At 58.6% G+C, this 14,340-nt stretch overlaps 1 protein-coding gene and 1 long non-coding RNA gene across 6 annotated transcripts in view; one reads left to right on the forward strand and one right to left on the reverse strand.

Moving 5' to 3' along the window:
* Window positions 1-200: 200 nt before the first annotated feature.
* Window positions 201-7,680, reverse strand: LOC131492894 (uncharacterized). Its single transcript, XR_009252335.1, has 2 exons — window positions 1,271-7,680; window positions 201-559 (listed from the first exon to the last, which is right to left on the reverse strand). It is a non-coding gene; the product is annotated as an uncharacterized LOC131492894 (long non-coding RNA).
* A 1,781-nt stretch (window positions 7,681-9,461) lies between these two features.
* Window positions 9,462-14,340, forward strand: part of ZMIZ1 (zinc finger MIZ-type containing 1) — a 233,843-nt gene continuing 228,964 nt past the window's right edge. For 3 of the 5 annotated variants that reach the window (XM_058696812.1, XM_058696813.1, XM_058696814.1), the window contains exon 1: window positions 9,465-9,780. The gene's annotated coding sequence lies outside the window, so the exon portion shown is untranslated. Of the gene's footprint in view, window positions 9,781-14,340 lie in introns of all 5 variants that reach the window. The other 2 variants (XM_058696816.1, XM_058696815.1) reach the window with 2 other exon arrangements.

Here is a 14,340-nt window from a genome sequence, read left to right on the forward strand (position 1 = left end):
TAGGCCCCGGAACTGACTTTCCTACATTCAACTCTCAGCTCTCCACTCACTGGGTGACCTTGGGCTTGGTACCTAACCTTTCTGTGCTTCGGATTGCTCATCTATCACTGGGAAGAGTAGTTCTAATGCCACACGGCCGTGGTGAGAATGAAATGAGGTAGCACATGTAAATTCTTAGAACAACACCCTGCACACAGTGATCGCTATATGTTTACCATTGTTGTTAATATTTACACTGTGACAACCAGGACACAAAGAGGCACTGGACACAATCTCCGTCCCCCAGAGGATGGGAGTCCCAGATAGGAACAGGAAAGGGGAGTTGCATTTCTAATCTCATGTAATGGTCAAACCACCTTGGAAGTAGTCATCACCAGCCCCACTTTGCAGATAAGGAAACTGAGGCTCCGATAGGTAGTACGAGATTCCCTAGGGCTCACAGCCGTAAGTGGCCAGGTTGGGATTCAGGGCCGGGTCGCGAGGGCTCCAAAGTCCACGCTCTTTCAGCAAGCCCGCTGCCTCTCAGTCTGGCAGCGAGATAAGCCGAGTACACAAATAGCTGTAATCCAAGGTAGAAAGTGGTAAGTGCCAAACAGGGACCGATAAAGGCTCGGGGAGGGCGGGCGCCTGCCTGCCTCGGGAAGGGAAGGGGCGGAGGGCAGGGCAGGCTTTTGAGAGCGGGTGACATCTGAGCACGGCCTCCAAGATGGACAGGCCGAGTGGGAAGACTTTCCGGCTGGAGGGGCCAGTGTGCACGAAGACATGGGTGGCCGTTCCCGCAGTACCTACCGTGGTGCCTCGTGTGTCACAGAGGCCCAATGAGTATTCGCGGAAGGGAGGGAGGAAAGGCAGAGAGAAAGGGTCAGCATGCCCTGACCCCACTTGGCCTAGGAACTCCCCGTCTCACAGGGAGACAGAAGTCAATTCCTCCTATTCCCTGAAGGGTTTCATGGGGCCAAGGGTCCCCCTTGTCCTAGGACACCCCAGAGAAGTAGCTCAGGACTTTCAGGCTAGAGTTCCTGATAACTAGATGCTTTGCTCCACACCAGGAAGAACTTTCCAACACGTAAAGCTGGACCGGGCTTCTCTGTGGGGCAGGGCAGCGATGCGTCGGAGCCGATCGCTAAATTTTCAGGCACTCTCCGAGCTGCTTGATGTGAAGTCTGCATCTTGAAAACTGGCCACGGTGTAAGTATTTACACCATGGAAGTCGGCAAATGCCATCCATCAGGTGTTCCCCATTACGGAGAGCCAGATGTTAAACACTCACCCAGCACACCACTGAGCAGTTGTCTGCCACGCACGGGAGCGAGCTCCCCATCCCCAGAAGGATGCAAGCAGAGATTGTCACCTCCTGAGACGAATGGCACCGAGGGGCTCTGGCTTAGATGACCTCAGAAGCCCCTCTCTGGCCCCGAGAGCCTATGAAAAGTCAGGTCTGAGAAAAAATTAATCCGAGTAATTATTCATGCTAGGAAATCATTAACCAATTGACTCAGAGGCTGGGAGTAGGGCAGGAACCAGAGGAAATGTGTGAAGTGCCACATGTCGATTTCATAGGTAGGAAGCCTTGTCTGACATCACGCAGGGAGCGAGGGGCAACACTGGGACCAGAAGCGTGTCGCCGGGGCTCCTTCCACAGCCTACACGCTGGGCTGGTGGGGACGGGGACATCTTTACTGCACAGTTTGTTTGGGGTCTCTCCTCCAACAGAATATAAGCTCTGTGACAGCATAGACCGCATCTGTTTTGTTCACTGTGGGATCCCGGGGCCTAGTTTTGTGCCTGGCATGCCGTAGGTATTCAATAAATGTTCGTTGAATGAACCAGTGTGTCTGAGATCCCTTCCTGTGGCAGCATTTGGAGAACTGGGAATATGCCGTCCTCTGAGACCATTACTACTCATGCTTAGCGACATGCAAGACTGGGGTTCACATTCTGATTCTGCCCCTTCTTGTAGGACTTTGGCCAAACCACTGGGCCTCCTGAACCCTCGTTTTTTTTTTCTCTGCAAAGTGGCTTGTGCAGTCTCTGCCTGCCTCTTGAGGTTGCTGCGGCACTCAGGTAACACATAAAGCGCTCTTTACAAACTCTAAAGTGTTGTACCCATAGGAGGAAAGGGAATGGTCAGGAAGCTGGCTTTGATGGCCAGGCCAAGCCCAAGGGCTCCCAGTGGACCCTGGAGAGTGGCCAGGCTACTGCTCTCTTTGGGCTGATGCTTCGGTAATCTGGATCAGACCAGCTCTTTGGGGAGCAGGAGTGGGGGGTGTTGCAAAACGGAACTCAAGTTTCTAAAGGGGCAGGGAGGGGAGGCTGACGTGAAGACAGCCAGGGAGAGTTGGGGGAACCTCTTCCTCCTACGACCAAGTCTCCTGGAGCAGAGGCAGCAGGCAAACCAGTAACTTTAAAAGGCATTTTTCTGTCTGCAGAGCGGTTTATTGCCACCGCACCTCATCCCACCCCCTCCCAACCCCCAAACCCTCAGTGCTGCAAATTGCCTTAACGAGTGAGCTTGGACCGCCACTTGCCAAGTCAGGTGGGGGTGGGGTGGAAAATCCCGGCATATTCTGAAATCAAACCAGTGTTCCAAATGATTCCATAGAGAAAGGATATCTGCCACTCTCCTAGACAGGCGTCCGAAGCCGCCCCCGCCCCCTTGGTAGAGTAGGGGAGCGAGGAGGGGGGGGCCCAGCTCACTCGGGGTTGGGGATGGATGAGGAAGGAAAACAGGGGGTGGCAGTGCCCCACAGCCCTCCCAAGAGGCATCGGATTTTCGCAAAGAGGGTGAGGGCAGCGGGAGACTCAGAGCTGGGGCCAGGGAGGCAGGTGGAGAGGGTGCCCATGGAGGGGACGAAACGTCAGCCTGGGCCCCCAGGGGAAAGCAAAATAGAAAGGCCCTGTGTCAGCAGCCAGGCCCCTGGCGGCCAGGCTCTCGGCTCCACTCTGTTCGGCGGGATTCTAGTTGGCACCAGCTGCAGTCAGGAACAATGCCTGGATTTCTTTCTTTCTTCTTCTTTAAAAAAAAAAAAATTTAATAGAGGGGAGAGAAGGACTGGAGCCACTCACTGAACAGCTCAGCATCATGGAGGCGTCTGGGACCATGTGTCCTTGAAAAACAGCACAGACTCAGGGACCCCACGGCTGGCTATGAGGTGCACGAAGGCACATCATACTGGGAGCCCGCGGCCCCACCCTGCTGCTGCCTCACACTTGCTGTGTGACCTTGGGTAGGTCCATGCCCCACTCTGGTCTATTACCCCAGCAGAGGCTGCCTTCCAGACCCTGCTCAACGCCAACTCTTCTCCTTCCTCCAGACTTTCAGAGTGGTATTTGACGTAGGCAGTCCTTCCTGATAGCCTGTGAACTCCTGGAGCGCTGGGTCTGGTTCATCCTTATGTGCCCCTTGCCTCTCCCACTGCACTTGACCGCCTGTCAGTCACTCAGACACTATGCTGGGTGATGGGATAGAGCAGTGAGCCATGCTATGGCCTGAAGCTTCAGCCAGGGGTTGGACGGGGGTAGGGAGGGGATGGGTGCACATCAAAATAATTTCCCTGCCTAGCGAGGCGTCGTGCTGGGCAAATACAACATCTTGTGCCTCAGTTTCCTAATGTGTAGAATGGAGAAGCTACTACCACTAATAAAAATCAGCTCACGGGAAGACGGAAGGAGTTCGTGTGCATGAGATACTCAGTGCCTGGCACACAGTAAGAGCTTACTAAGTAATCACTGATGATAATGATGATGCTGGAGGCATGGGGACTGAGGCCAGGTAGACAGCACGTCTGCTAGAGTTATCAGGGCAGGCCTCTGAGCATGTGGCTGTAGATGTGGCCTTGAAGGTTGATAGCGGTGTGTACTAGGAGCAGGAAGAGCGCGAGGAGGTAAGAGTATGTATAGAATGCTGGCGAGTCTGGAAGACACCCAGCATGGCTACACGCGTGGGTCAGTGCAAGGGGGCGTGGGACTTGAGGCTCCAAGACTGCTATCCAGGAGAGGAGGGAGATGTTGAGGTCTGAGATCTTCTCCCACCCCCTCCAGTGCCAGAGAGGAGGGACCCTTCCCTCAGGGTGCAGGAGCATCCCTCGGGATAGCGGTAGGAAGCTTGATCCTCCTCTGGTCGCTCGTTCCAGACCCCTGGCGGTGCTGGACCTCCGAGCTCCCAGATGGCTCTCTGGCAGCACCAGAGGAGAGAAGAGAGCACTGGATCAGGACACCTGGTTCTTGTCCCAGCTCTGACACTTCCCAGCTGTGTAGCCACGGGCAAGCTACCACCCCCTTTCGGGGCTCGGTTTAGTCCCTGGAAAAGGGGCCATTGTGAGGCTCAGAAGATTAAGATGTACCTCATGAAGCAAAGTGTCAATGTCGTTACAACTATTTACAGTCCTAGACAGGACCGTTCCCTGTGTGTGTGTGTGTTTTCCTTTCCCTATCTGGCTGGAGGAGACCCTCTGAGAGCACTCCCCCGAGCAGGGCCACCCCCTCAAACCCTAAAGTGTACTGTGGCTTTCTCCAAGGGTCAAAGGCTCAATCAGAGGGAGAAGTGCCATGGGACATCCCCTGTGTCCCATACTCCTTTGCTTGACAGCTATGGAAGCAGAAGCACAGAGTCTGTGATGTGCTCAAGATACACGAGTCGGGCAGTGGTGGGCTGGGAGTGAAGGTGGCCCAGCTTCCAAAGCAGGCTCTCAGTTGACTCCCCAGGGCCTCCCATCAGAAGAAGGCGTTGCTGGCTGAGCTGGGTCTGGAACCATGGACCTCTGCCCCATGGCGGGAACTGAGAAGACAGCATTCCTGGTGGAAGGGCCTGGGAGAGCCACGGCCAGGATGCTGGGCAGCTGCTGCCTCCAGGTAAGGAGGGGAGTGGGCCATCGGACTGGAATACTGGGAGGAGGCAGCCCAGGGGGATCTGATGTGCTGAAGGGCACATCCACTCTCTGCTGCACCCGACCACCCGCCTGTAGAAACATAGCTGCCTCACAGCTGGGCAGGGACAAAATGCCTCCCGGATCCACCAAGGTGTGAAGACTAACTCTATTCCCCGTTACCCCACTACCATGGGAGGGGACCCAGTCATTCCCTGGCAGGTGAGTAGGAGTCCTTACTCCACCCCAGAGTACTCAGAAGGTCACCTTGTCTGCACCATTGCCCGGTGATGAATGGAGGCAAGTCCCCATTCTCAACCCTGAGGTCCAGTCCCATTCACTGGATAACTGTGAGACCTTAAGCAGGTCACTTAACCTCTCTGAGCCTCTGTCCTCGGTGGGAAATTATGCCTTCTGGCTTGTGGAGAGAATAGGATGAGGCAATATTTCCAAAATGCCTGGCAAACAGTAAGGACTCAACAAATGTGACACTTCTCTTGCCCTTTTGGTCCCTGGGCTCCCTTTTGGGGAGTGAAGGGTGAACTGTGGAGACAGAGAAGGCATTCCTGAAGAGGTGGGAAGTTAGCCCCCTGTGTGTCAGTCCTTCACTCCCCCAGCCCAGCGAGGGCCCCTGGCCCAGGAGGCCATACTCACTGTACCCTATACAGGTCCTCTGCTCTCCCCAGGACCTAAAGCCTCTTACCACTGCCTTCCTCATGGCCCCCTGGACCTCCTGGCTCCCCACTCCCTAGGCCCAGGCCTAAGCAACGGCCTTCTTTCCTGCTGATGGTTCCCGGAAGGTAAGGCAATTAACAAAACCTAAGTCTACTCTGAAGATGGGTGTGGGCAGGACCCTGCATTGGTGCCCACAGGCTGGCCTCATGCAGCCCACACCCTCCTGATGGGCACTAAGCTGCCTCTGAAGCCACATAATTTCTGGGCCCTGCATTGGCAGAGTGGGATCTGTCTTCCAGCTCTCAGTGGCTGGGAAGAGAAAGCACTTTCCTCTCTGCTTCACCCCCAGATCTCTAGGCCCACAGAAGCCAGGGCCAGGAAGGTGGAGGCACATCGTCTCCGAAGAGGCCTGACCATCGCCATGAGACCTTATCCTTGGTTTACAGAAGCCCAGAGAGGGCTAGCAACTTGCCCACGACCACACAGAGAGTCTATGGATGAGGATACAGAGCTGGGCCGAGAGGTCAGCAGGAAACTTTGTTAACAAGAGCCTGAGTTTGAATCCTGAATGACCGTGGGCAAGTTACAGGGCAATTTTCTCTGAAGGGGAGAATGGGAATAGCCTCGAATTCAAGGAAGTGTGAGATTCAGTAAGCCAATGCTAAGAGGCCCTCACCACAGAACCCAGCACACAGTAGGCACTAAATAAGTCACAGCTTCTTGCCAGACCCAACAAGGATCCAACCTGCCTTGTTATCTCCCTGAAAGATGAATAGAGACAGCAAGGGCCTGAGTCCCAAAGACTGGGCCTAGCATCCCCAGGAGGCCGAGGCAGACCCAGGGCCCAGGGGAGATTTCTCAGACTTACTGCCGTCAAGTGTCATGCCTGCCCAGCCAGGAAGAGCTGAAATTACCCTTAGCTCCATGCTACAAAGTGTTGAGCCTGCTTTGTGTGCTGGGCTGCTCTCTGCAGTAGCGTGCTAGTTTTCAGATGTAAAGGAGATGGTGGCGGGGGGCGGGGGGGTCTTCTGGACAGGAGGTTTTGAACATGAGTGGTCACCCCGCAAGGCTGCCTCCATTCTCCATTTCCCGGAGGTGGTGAGCCCAGGTCACTCACTGAGGAATTTGGACAGAAATGTCGGGAGGACAGCATCCTGACCCATCTTGAACCGGTCTAGTTCTTGGCTGAGGCTGGATTCCTGCCCTCTAGGCCCCAAAACCCAGAAACTCTATCCCGAGGTTTTGGAGCTGGGGTGGGGGCGGGTAGCTTTCTGCCTGCTGCAATGCTTTAGCTTTCCCAGGGGGAGCAGCTGTGGCTCCAGCCACCACTCAGCAAGCTGAATTACACCTTCCAGCCCTGGGTCAGGCCTCCAGGGGTTTCTAAGGCTACCCCCATGTCCTGAACCTGGGCCACCCAGAGGCTGAGGGGGAGGGGCTCAGGAATGTACTCCCACAGGAATGTTCTGGGACCATGCTTCCCTGGTGTCCTGAGAGGTCTGGAAGGCTTTCATACCACCCACCTTCCCCAAGGGTGCTCAGCTGCCACCTGAGCAGGGAACAGCAGCATAATAGTCCGTGTGGCAGGTCGAAAGACTGAGGCCCAGAAAGGAGTGCCCTCCCTTGCACCTAATGGCATTCGGAGGCAGAATTTCCCCTGGGAAAATCAAGCAAGTTCCCAGCATCCCCTCCCATGCCCCTGTGGACCTGAGCTTCCATCCTCTGAGCCCTCAGGAATCCAAGCTGAGTTCCCTGGCTGTCAGAGTAGCTAAGCCTTGAGAATGAATTCAGGGCTGGTGAATGCATTTTGCCTCCTTTCCCTCGGTGGTAGAAGGAGTGATCTAGCTGGTCCTGAAGGAGTTCAAGCCGAGGTCAGAGATGCCCACTGAAGGATGTTTTTAAATAGGGTGGGGGGAGGGTACTCTGGCCCGCTCCTTGCACTGGCCCAGGGTCGGCGCTGATCACTGCCCAGGAGGCCTGGACGATCTTTGAGTCTGCGTCGCACGTCCGCGCTCCCAAGCGGGCCTCGTCAATCAGGCAATGGCCCTAGCGGGTCCAGGACGTCTTCCGCTAGTCTCTGTCCTCCGGGGAGACCCCCGCCCGGGCTGCCTCCGGGTGCCCGCCCCCGGCGGTGTCATTGTTCTCTGACGTCACGCCGCGGCCCCGCCCCTCGACCCCCACTCGCCCCCCCCCCCCACTCCCTCCCCACCTCCGGCTCCTGGCGCCCGAGACCCTCGCAGCCTGCAAAACCCAGGCCTTGCAGGGCTCCCCCCGCGGCCCGGCCGGGGCTGCGCCCCCTTGCGCTCTCCCCAACTTGCCTTTGTTATTCCAGCTCCCTTCCTCGCCTCGCCTCCGACACCGCGGCGGACTGCAAAACACGGAGCGCGGAGTACAAGCCACACCTGGAATCCGAAACCGGCGCGGAACCGAAGCCTCCCCCGCCTGTGCAGGGAGGAGAGGCTTGCGTGCGCGCGAGTGTGTGTGTCCAACCCGTGCTGTGCGGGCGCCGATTATGATTTGGGACTGAGGGTGCAGCAAATCACGAGCGGGGGGCGGCTTCTGGGTGTGAAAGGGAGGGGGCGTAGGGTATGTGTTTGTATATGTACGTGAACGTGAGGATTTAATGCCCAGGGGAATGTTTCCTGTTTATTAGTGTATTAGGGGTTGCACAGCGCTGTATGTGTGTTTGCGGTTGTGTGTCTGTGTAAATGTGCTTGGTATGGCCGTGTATACGAGTACATTTGTGAGGGAAAGTGTACGTGAGTGCGTGTTTGTGTGTGCGCGCATGTGGAAGCGTGTTTGTAAAGCTGAGTGTAGGCGCGGATGTGTGTGCTGTTTGCGTAGGAGTTTCCGTGTGGGTGGCAATGGACCAGAGCCAAAGTGGGTGCGCACTTAAATGCTCTCGGGGGTGAGTCCGCAAGGGGAACCCCTCGAGTGGGTGCACTCAACTGCGCCTTGTGAGTGCCATCGCTCTCTGCGGCTCCTGGGGCAGCGCCCAGCCGGGGACTGGCTGGGGACTGGACCTGGGTCCCGCCGCCCCCACCCTGCCCAAGTGCTTTGGGCCGAGGGGAGCCCCCGACGGGCCTCGAGGAATCCACGGGTCTCTGGACACCTCAGGGTGACGGGGGCAGCCCGTGTGCACTGGTCCTTCCCAGCCGTCGGGGACACAGCGCTCCAGCCTCCCGCACAACATCGCCCTCGGTGGTGGCGTGTGGTGGGGATTTCCTCTGCTAGCCCCACCAGCCAGTCCCCCGGCTTTGGGAACAACACCAAAGCCTCCTCCAGGGGGAAGGCTTTGGCGATCTTGCTGGTTACTCGCTCGCCCCCAAATCGGGTACCTGACAGCGTTCGCGGCCCCAAGTGCACTCTAGCTCGGGGCTTGCGAGCGAAGGGGGGGCACTCCGGTGTGCCGGTGACTTTTGCCCTCTCCTCAATGTGGTCCCGTACTAGCTTCAGCATTTCTCTCCTACTCTAAACTTGCAGGAGCGGGGAGGTGGGGGGCGGGCAGGGAGAAGTGGAGGAAGGGGGAGAGAGGAGGAAGGTGAGTGACCGGGTGGTGGGGGGTGGGGTGGGGGGGAGGACGTGCGAAGCCCTTCCGACCCACAGAAGGTGAAAGCTTGGAGAGGGCCGGGACCGAGCAGCGGGGAAGAAAGAGCAAAAGAAGGGACAGGAACGGCGAGGGAGAGAAAGAGGCGAAAAGGAAAGAAGGAGAGTGAGCGGCGAGAGCGCAGAGAGCGCGAGCCGAGCGGAGTCGAGCGCTGGCGGCGGCGGCGGCGGCGGCGGCGGCGGCGGCGCGGCGCGGCGCGGCGCTCCGTTCCGTCCGTAGTTCCGCGCCTGCTTTTGCCAGCGGCCGGCGGCGCGGGGCCCTTTGGAAATAGAATAGCCAATGTAATCTGACACTTCAACTTGCTCGGCTCCGGGCGAGTTGATTCACTTACTCACCCCCTAACGCCGAGTTCCTTTTCACTGTCTGTGGACATTAAAAAAGCGAGCGGCGGCGGGCGCCCGGGAGAGGAGGCGACCGGGCGGCGGGCGGGCGAGCAGCGACCCGGCGGCCGAGCGAGCGAGCAGCGCCGGCGCAGCGCGGTGACCCCAGCCTCCGTCGGCGCGGAGCAGGAGCCGAAGCGGAGCCGTTCTCGGCGCCCTCGCAGCGCTCTTCCCGGCCGGAGCCGGGCCTGCCCGGCAGCGGCCGCGGCGGCAGCGGCGCGTCCTCCAGCGGCGGCAGCGGCGCTCGCAGCGCCTGGTAAGTTTGGGGCCAGAACAGGGCGCCCGCTGGCCCCGGGCCTTCCTCCCGCTCCCGGTGGACTCTTGGGGTGCGAGCGTGGGGCGCTGGGTGTTGGGGTTTTTTCCCTTTAAGGGTCCGCCGGGACCAGGCAAGCCGGGCGAGCGGCCGGCGGCCAGGCTCCGCCGCGCTCCCCTTGGCGGCCCGGGGCCGAGGCCCAGGCGACCGGCGAACGCCCGGCTGCGCGGAGCCGGCTTGGGCTGCGCGCGGCGGCCGGGGCTCCTCTGGTGTGCGGGGCGTGAGTAAGGTTGTGCGCGCGCGGACCCTGTGCCCGCCTCCTGTCGGTGCGCCTCCAGCCCTCGTTCTGTACACCCAGGCAGGACCGGGATTCGGTCAGGGAGGGAAGGACCGGGATAGGACCACCTCGGTCTCGCACGTCTCTTTTGGGGAGACGCGAAGTTGTGCGCCCGTGTGTACGAGAGCCGCCGGAGACGGCGCTGGATTTCGGGGTGGCAAGGGGTGGTGATGTTAAGTTGTGCATCTGAATTTCCAGGGAAAACACACACTTTTGTAAATGGGAGGTGGAGGCGCGGTTAAGTTGTTTGTGTGTGAATTGCCCGGGGAGACGCGGCGCACGGTACCGGCGGGGAACGCCAAGGGGTGTGTGTGTGTGTAGGGGCTTCCCGTAGGTCTTTAGAAGCCGGAGGGGCGTTAAGGCCACGGCCTGGACGGGGCTGCCCCAGCCAGGAGGGGAACCCAGAGGGAAGATGTGCGTGTATGTGCGCGCGCGCTGCAAATACGAAAGTAATTTCTCCGTGTTCTTTCTTCCTCTCCGTCTCCGGCGGCGGCAGCGGCCCCGGGGGAGTGGGAGGCCGGCCGGGGCGGAGGTTGGGGGGCCGGGCCGGGGCTGGAGCTGGGGTGGGGGGCGGGCTCTGGAAGCTTGTTTCACATTCCTGGCGTCTGGGCTGGGGAGAAAACAGTGGGGAGCGCGGCCTCAGCGTCTGGGGCGCGGGCAGCGGGCGCGCGTCGCCCCCTCGCCGGGGACATCTGTCCAGGAAGCCAGGCGGGCGGGGAGAGGGCGCGGTGCGGAGGGCAGGCTCCCGCCCCGGAGCAGCGGGGGCGCGGGCGAGGGGCGGCCGCCTTCCCGGCCATTGTGCGCCAGCAGATTTTCACGGGAGACTGCCCCGGAGCCGCCGGAGAAGGCCGGGAGTCGGCCTCAGCCCCGGGTTTAAAAGACACTCCAGGAATGTAAACAACCCGGGCAGGAGGGCGGGCTGGCGGGAGTGCGCCGGGGCAGCGGTCCCGGCCCCCCCCCACACACCCCATCCCTCCCTGGGGGACAACCCGACGGCGGGGCTGCTCAGCGCTTACCCCTTTACCTGCCACAAACTTTTTCCTCCTCTGCCTTCCCTTCCCACCTCGCCTCTCTAGCCGGGCACAGAGCGAGGGCCTCTCCGGAGGCTGGGGCACAGAGCGACTAGCACCCGGTGCCTGATCCTGGGGGGCTGGTGGCCCGGCCCCTGCTTGGGTGTCCCCCCTCCTGCCTGGGAGCCGCAAGCTTCCTTGGGCAGCGCCTGAGTAACTGGGGCTCTGAGAGCTGCCTGCCTGCCTGCCTCCCTCCCTCCCTCCCGCTGCTCCTTCCCAGCTCTCCCCCTTCTCCTCTCCCCTGACTGCTTTTCCAATGCCTTGACATGAGGGAGGGAGATTTAACTTGGCAGGCCAAACAAATGTTCTCTCAGAGGTCCTCCAAGAAGCTGGCGGCTGGGCTGGCAGGGTGAGGGCACTGCTCGGCCAGCCTTTTCCTCCTCCCTGCTCTGCCATGGCCGTTTGGAGCCCCCTGGGTGGACAGCCCAGGGCATGGGAGAGTGGAGCCCAACCCCGCAGATTTAAGAGGGCAGTGAGAAGCCGCCTGTGGAAGCCCCTGGCTTGGCGCTGGGCAGAAGCTGCAGGGATCTGCCTCCGGGTGCCAAGGGTTTTCTGGAGGCTTTTCTTGAGCAACAGTTTGTCTTCCTGCTGCAACCTGGGAACAGGGCCTGGTAGACCAGAGGGTTAACTAGGGCTGTCTCCTCCTCTCTCGTGGGTGTGAGGACAGGCTGGTTACACAGGGCAGGGCAGGAGGCCAGAGGCTGTTCCCAGAGGTGCCTGCGTTTGCTTATTATTGTTTTTTTGAAGGTAGAGATAAAGAGGCAGGCGCTGTGGTTGGAGAATGAGCAGCTTGGCTGGCGTTGAATTCGGACTTGACTTCCCTGGCGTTGGTACGGTCCCGTGAGTTTAAAAGTTGTTTGTAAGCTATCAGGGAAGTTTAGAACAGGGGGCCGCCCCTAGCTTTCTCTGTCCTGGCTGCTTTTTGAGGGGATCCAGGGTGGGAGTGTGGTGGGGGGGGGAGCGGGGTGGGAGTACGAATTCCTGGCCCCTTGCTTCCCCTCTGCCTGGCCCTTGTGGTGTGGTTTGTGAATGCCCCATGCCTTGCACTGACCTTTCTGTCGTCGAGTTGAGGATGTTGAAACACCAGCATCAAACAAAAGACACATTGAAAGCCCTATCTGCCACAGAGCACGTGTGACTTTGGGGCCAAGGGAATGCATCTGGAGGGAGATGGTGTTTTCCTCTAAGTTTTATGATTTCGGTTGGGTTTTGTTTCTTTCTCCCAAAAGGACAGAAGCATCTCCTTGTCCCAAGTCACGAGGTTATGAAATGCTGTGTTCACATGTAAATCTCAAAACTTTAGACTTTCGAGAATTGGTGGCAGGCGCTGTAGCTGGGGCGGGGGCTGGGGGGGTGGTGCAGAAGCAGGGAGTTTTCAGGAGTTTTTTAAACGGGTTTTGGGTTGGGGTTTGGAGGCACTCAGGGCATGGCTCACAGAGAAGAGTCGGGGGTAAGAAATTGCTGGACTTCTGGGAAGCTTTGATAACTAGCCCCGTCTTTGCAGAGAAGGATTCCTGGCTTCTTTGTGGGGACAATATGTCCCTTTTTCCTCCCAAGGAAAGAAGGGAGGAGGATCCTTGTTCCTTTCACAGCCAGGAACAAAGTGAAGAAAGGTCCAGAGACTGTGGGGTTTGGCCACAGGACCACAGTTCCTCACACACACACACACACACACACACACACACTCCCCTAGCAACAGTTACACATTATCTCCATACCTGGCCCCCAGAGATGTGCCCTCACATAGGACAGGTGTCCACCAGTGACTCATCCTGGAAAAAGTTGCAGAGGGAAGGCTCCCACCGAGCAGAGCTGCACATTTACTTTTTCCCTGATTGACAGAGATGGGGGGGTAGATAAGGAAGGAAGGCACTCTGAGGCCTACTGTGTCCTGGGAGTTGTGTCACAAGAGTACCCATGTGTAAAGCCATGGATACTGAATTCTCAGGCCTTGGCCAGTGTCCAACACGCAGCCGTGACCCTCGCCTCGGGGTGAGGCATTGCTGTAAGAAATTTGGGCATCAACAAGTTAATTTCCGGAAGTTTCTCTGGGCACTCTGTCACGGAACCAGGAAGCAGGGCCTGCCGGGTTGTGACTGGGTCCCCTACGTTTTCATTCATAACTTTGCTCCCGAGGGCTTTTGCCGGGCTCCTATCACCGCCTCATCTTTATGAGGTTCCTTGGGTTTTGTGTGGACAACAAAGGCCGGGCTGCAGTAATTACCCTGGACCCTGCTGCAGCCTTGCCTGGTGGCTTGCTCTGACCTCTCAGCAGGACACGGTGGCCTCTGTCCACGCCCTCTGAGAGGGAAGTTCTTTGTCCCTGGAGCCCCTGGCTGTGGGGGGAGGCAGAGCCTGCCTGGGCTGTAAACTCTAGGGGTGATTCTGAGGTTGGGTCTTGTCCTCAGGGAGGATGAAGAGAGGCTGAGAAAGCCAGTCCCAGGCACAGGCTCTGGAGAGAGACCCTAGAAGACCCTTGGTGCGGTCTTCCCAGTGCCTGAGGAGATGGGGGGAAGAGGTGTCCAGAGGCTGGCTGCTTTGGGCCAGTAGCTTCACTGCTGGCACTCAGTCTTCTAATCTGTAAAATGGGTTCAAAGGCAGGAGCGCTCTGATCCCCCTGGGTTGCTATGAGGATGAGACAGATGTGAGCATTAGAGCCCTTGGCATGTGTCTTCTGAAGTCCTGGCAGGCTCTGGGTGCAGAATGGGACACAAAGGTGTTGCATTGGAGGTGCTGGAAGCATTTTCTAGAAGCCGCTTCCCCAGGCCTACTTCCCTGGGAGCTTATTATCCAGTCTCGGCTTGCATGCATGCCCCCTGTGACAGGGCGCTTACCACCTCTGGACAGCTGCTGCCCTCAGTGGACAGCTATGTTAATGTGCTCTGCTACATGGCACGCTTTCTGGAAAGCAACCCCTCCTGACCTTCACTTTGGGCTTGAGGTGCTGGGGGTCCTCCGGACCACAGACTCATTCCTTCCTGGAAGATCACAGATTCAGGACCATACTGATGGCGCTGGGGATTGGGGTCGGGGCAGGGGCCCAGGCTGGTGCCACAGACATGTCTTCAGGGTCCCACAGTGTGAGGATTGTGACCTGTGGGGGGCCCAGAAATGTGTAAGACGGTTCCTGCTCCTTAGGAGCTTGTAGCCAGTAAG

The sequence above is a fragment of the Neofelis nebulosa genome, chromosome 13 (assembly GCF_028018385.1).
Source record: "Neofelis nebulosa isolate mNeoNeb1 chromosome 13, mNeoNeb1.pri, whole genome shotgun sequence".
Taxonomy (NCBI): domain Eukaryota; kingdom Metazoa; phylum Chordata; class Mammalia; order Carnivora; family Felidae; genus Neofelis; species Neofelis nebulosa.